We start from the raw sequence: 6,000 nt of genomic DNA, 5'->3' as shown, positions 1-6,000 counted from the left end.
CACCCCCTATCCCTCTTCAATAAAAAAATAAATCTATGTAACAATAACCTTTTATCCAAATAATTATTCAGATACCTAATAAGAGCATTCCCGAATTTAGACACTTGGCCCCAAACTCGCCAGAGGTTAATGCGGTCAACAAGGCACCGATTTTCCCCCGATTTCCCCCTGCTTAACATTGACAAAACACTTTTCTTGAGAAATAAGGGAACAGGCACCGGTGTAAATATCAGAACAAGCGTGTATGAAACGGTACCAGACACATCAAGAAAGAACAATACAAAGAAAAGAAAAAAAACAAACACTTCTCAAATAATAAGTCTGCCTCGACTAGGGATCGAACCACAGACCTTCTGATTATCGGTCAGATGTGCTACCATTACTATGTTCAGATCTTTACAAGGGATCCAAAACCAGTAACAATATTCCACATGTAGGAAAAGATCTGACGCATGAAAGGTGCTATTGCATATTGTTCGATTGAGACAACCTACTCCTTTTAACTCACTCAACCTTAACACCGACGATATCCGTAGCATACCTGAGGTTACTTTTAACCCATGCCTATTTACTACAAATTATAGGCATTGTATCATAGTAAATGTTCTTAATTTTTACATGTTAATGGTAGTTGAATAAAATAATGTCTATGCTCATGCTCATTTTTAATGCATTTTTTTTTCCAATTTCGAAAAGTAGCAAAAATCTCTAGGATTGAGTGAGTTAAACACGAGTACAATGAGAGAGTGTAAGTAAAGAGCCTTCTAACTCTATCTAAAATACTCTGCTATGCGCCGGTCACGTCGAGACTCAAACCAAGGACTTGTAGGTCAGATGCCGACGGTTAAACCACAACACTGCAAAAGCCTTAAATTTTGACCCATTGTCCCAAACTGTTAATCATGTCAGGGAGAGCAAAATGCTGAAAATAAAATACATTGGTATGTTGCCAAAATATGAAATTTTGGTTAAACATATCAGTTGTAGTACTAAGATCAAAATATTAGTACATTTACAGTAGAAGCCGCTTAACTGGTTCTCTTTGCACGAGAATCTAGAGCTTTACCAACTGAGCTACCCGGACCCTTGTACTTTGTAGTGATACCCTAATAATTGCTCATCAAATATAAAATATATATATATAATATATATAATATATATATATATATATATATATATAAATAAATATATATTTTATTTAGGGTGGATATAGAAAAAAATGGGGAGGAAGTGACTTTTGATGGAGCTATAATATCCTCCCAATTAACCGGTATGCGTTTCGATTAACGACCAGCAAAAATAAAAATAAAAAATGGGATAGACAATCGTTCCAATTAAGCGGCTGTTTCGATTAAGCTGTGTTCCAATTACCCGTCTGGACTGTATTCTTATTTGCAAACACCTACAACAACATCGTATTTCTGGTTAGTTGCTATTTGGCTTCTGCTTCAACTTCTTTGGGCATAACCACCAAAAACCAACGACTAAAACTACTACTGTTACCTAGACACGGCTCTTGCATGGACCTCGTGCGGCTATGTGGTCTTGTAGAATGACACTCGCTTTCGGATCGGAGGGTCCTGGGTTCGAGCCTCGCTCGGCGCATAGTTGAGTTCTTAGAGAAGGCTCTTTACTCACATACTCTCACCGTCCTATTCACAAGAGCCCAAACCATAACGAAGGGCAAATGAGTACTGCATTAGCGTGGTATGCTTACACTATAAGGTGGTGCCAGAATCAGATAAAATGACTTAAAACATGCTATATTTGTAAATACAAAGAATTTTTTTTTTAATTAAAGAAAATACTTACTCAAATAAATAAGAGGCGGTATATACCTTTAGTCAGTTTCATTTTAAAAAAATGCTGTAATCCATTTTTAAAAGATGGATGCGGTGCTAGGCACCAAATCAACCAATATAGCCACGCCCCTGGAGTACTATAGAAGAATCCGTCGGCCCAGAAGGAGGCAACGTTTCTCGGCTTTAAGGGGAATACCACTCCACATACAGCTAATAAGCTCGGGGCCTTCGATCTTGAATGGGCACGGTGATTGAAAACCTATTAAAGGATTAAGGGGTGTAAATCATTAATTTCGAAGTTGCCTATAATCAACATAAACAAATTTCTACAACAAATGCCATATAATACATCCAAATAACTGAACTATATAAATAGACACCATAATATCGTCGCAATAATGACAAAACTAGATCAGATAAAAATCCCTATGCTCGCTGGTTGGATGGCACTAAAAAACTCGTCTGCAATACGAGAGACCAAAAATGCGTGTGATCAGTTAGGCTGAAAAATTCCAAGTGATTGGTAGCTGGGAAGTTCATCACTCATATGAATTCACAATTCGACCAAGTGTGTTGTAGAATACCACTCCACATACAACTACTAAGCTCGGGCCCTCCGATTTTAAATGAGCACAGTGATTGAAAACCTATTATAGGATTAAGGGGTGTAAATCATTAATTTCGAAGTTGCCTATAATAACTGAGTTACATCCCTTGTCATGACATGAAAACAGAATGCGTTGAAATAATGGCGCAAACGTTGTATAGTTAGTGCTTAAATGTTGCCACGATGAGCGCTTGTGACACTTATAATCTTTTCATTATATATAAATTTTAAAAAAAAACGATGACAACCCCCCCCCCCCACACACACACACAATCAAAAACAAAACGACGTGATAGAATAATACCTCAAATGATTTAGCTAACACACACCTTTGAAAATAAGTGGGACAAATGTGAAAAGGTTAACAAGGATTCAAGAGCAGTCTATGTCTATCCTTGTGCCTAGTACATATGAAACCACGATGACGCGGCAAAATAGAAATGCCGCCACAAAGATACACTCCAATGTTGACAAAATGTATTGTTGAAATGGTAAAAAATTGCATAAAACAAAATGCGGGGAGGATGTCTAAGTCTAAGGGGGAAAATATCATCTCTCCCAAAAGATTTGAATTAATCTCGACCATTTTCCTCTCAGCAAAGACTCCAGACAGAGCTCAAGCGAAATCATATCATGGTCTTCTTCCAGAATAAGGACCAAAGCAACATGATGTAAAGGACAAATTATACTGACATAGGGGCCAGGGGTTAACTCACCCAACCCTAACACCGACTTTATCCGTAGTTTACCCGGGTTTAAATTTACCCCATGCCTATACATTTATTACATTTTTTCTGAGACAAATAATTAGGCGTAGTATCAAAGCTAATGTGTTTTTTTTTTATTATTTTTTTTTTTTTGCATGTTAATGGTAGACCTAGTTGATTAAAACTATCTATGTACATACTCATTTTTAATACATTTTTTTTCTTCCAATTTTGAAAAATAGCAAAAAATCTCTAGGATTGAGTGAGTTAAAGGAGATGCCAACAGCGTTGATCTATGGAGAACCCACCTGCCAATGGCAATCAATGTTCTCCTAATGGGTGAAATTTACTCCATCGAATAGTCAAGATGTATGAGCTTATGATGAAATTATAAATGGTTGGTTTATAATTTCAGACATTTTAAAAGCTTGTGAAACTTTCGTGTCGTTTCAGCGCCAATACTCTTCAACAGTTGTAACGTCACTTCCCTCGTAATGACGCATGGTAACTTAGTAACTGGCTCGCTCTAAACTATCGGAACAATGACGGACGCCCTTATGAAATCTTTCTCCGACGAGCTTACAAGCGTATCAAGAGGGGAAAAAAAAACCATTATAAATCTGATCATGTTTTGACTTTTACACATTCTGATCACAAGACATATGAAAAGTTCTAGCCAGCATGAAGAATAAAAAGTATTGATTTTCTTTGTTTAGATGATGGCCGCCGTTGCTGGGCGACGTGACATCAGACTATTGAATCCAATTTTTTTTAAAGTATTCAAGAAAAAGTAAAACAGAGAGGACTTGTAACCATTACGTGTATACATAAATGTATCGTAGAGTCATAACCCGGTATCATATCCCATCACAAAAAAGTCCCCGTAACCTTCAATTATGAAACTCCTAAAATATTGAATTGGGTTGGATTAGGGAACAGAAGACATTATTCACAGAGCCATATACATAAGAATAGTACAGAGTCCCTTAAATTTTGATTTGACCATTTTTGTTCTGGATACTCACATTCACATCCAATTTACTTTTCGTTTGCCAAAGGATCCAAGCAACCAGGACCTGTGTAAAACACAGCCATCTCGATCTCATTTATAAAGTAAAGGCAGTATAGCCTTAATCTGATGAAGGGGCATACAACTGTTACTCGGCGGCTATGTGGTCGTGCGGTATGACACTCGCTTTCGGATCGGAAGGTCCTGGGTTCGAGCCTCGCGCTCGGCGCATAGCTGAGTTCTTGGAAAAGGCTCTTTACTCACATTCTCTCACCGTACTCAGGTGTAAAATGAGTACCTGGCCGTTAACAGCGTTGTCTTTGTCCGAAAAATTGTAATATCGCCTAACAGGCGTCGTGTCCCGTCCTACATGTTAAATGTTGCTGTTGACCAGGGACCCCTTGTAAAGCGCTTTAAGCACATTTAGTGGATATTGCGCTATATAAAGCTCAATTATAATTATGTTTTTGTTTTTGTTTTTAAGGGTTTTACGGCGCTTGCAACACATTAAGGTCATATCAGCGCCAGTAAAAAGGAAAATAATAGGATAGTAAAAAGTTCTAGAATTACAATTAAAGCACCCAAGAAAAAGTAAGACATAGGGGAACTGGGAACAAATAGGGATCAGATGTAGAATCCAAGAGCATACCACCAATGCACTTAGTTTGAGATCACCTATAAGTCTTTTTTTGTTTGTTTGTTTGTTGCTTTAGGTCTCTTCCAACACAATTGAGGTTATATGAGAGACCGCTGAAACAAAAAAACAAGCAATCTAACAAAAATAGTACAAATGTAAATCAAAATCATAACCTAAAGATATCATAAGCTAAATTATAAATAACCAAGAACAAACAGGCAGAAGATTTACAGAAAAAAAAATATCCCCTGTCAAAAATACAATCACAAACCAAAGAAGCAGGATAGGCTAGTAAAGAGAAGAAGAAACGACATCACTATCGGATCGTATACCCATGCGAACATCATAGGTATATGATTCAAGGGTGATGCTCCCATCCAACCACCCGCACCTATAAGTCATATCCAGACACAAGCACAAAATCCAACAAAGAGGAATACACTCAAATGCTTGCATTATACATTAAAAATAACAAATATAATAACACATAACAGAGAGATGATTTACAAGTAAAAAAATATCATCTCCCAAAACAATAACTATGCATTTGACTGTTACCCTCCCAGTCAAGGACTCCGGCCAGGGTCGGGACAAAACCGAGCAATCTCACACCAAGACAAAGACAGAAAGCAAGTTGGAAAACAGATATAAGGGGATAGAAGACACGGTAAGTACCTCCCTGCCCACTGTGGAGGTAGGGAACCCCACCCAGAATTATAATTATAATTATACTCCAATAATAATAATAATAATAATAATAATAATAATAATAATAATAATAATAATAATAATAATAATAATAATAATAATAATAATAATAATAATAATAATAATAATAATAATAATAATAATGATAATAATAATAATAATAATAATAATAATACTAATGAGAATAATAATAATAATAAATAATAATAATAATAATAATAATAATAATAATAATAATAATAATAATAATAATAATAATAATAATAATAATAATAATAATAATAATAATAATAATAATTACCAAAAGTCTCAAACCTGAATCTTCAAAGAAATCTCAGATTTGAAACTGTTTGACAGGCCAAATGTTATCTTCATTGATCGATCTGTGACGTCAACTTTCTGGTCGAAATCAATAAAAAAAAAAAGTGTTTTATCAGTGAAGTGTAATTCAGGTTAGTGCCTCCTCCCCCCCCCCCCCCCCCCCCCACCATTACCCCTAACCTACAGCAAAGCAGAACAAACCATAAAGC

This window comes from Berghia stephanieae, chromosome 1 (assembly GCF_034508935.2).
Source record: "Berghia stephanieae isolate SIO BIC M18660-M18661 chromosome 1, UCSD_Bste_1.3, whole genome shotgun sequence".
Taxonomy (NCBI): Eukaryota; Metazoa; Mollusca; class Gastropoda; order Nudibranchia; family Aeolidiidae; genus Berghia; species Berghia stephanieae.
The sequence above is the reverse complement of the archived record's forward strand: the minus strand, read 5'-3'. Positions refer to the sequence as shown.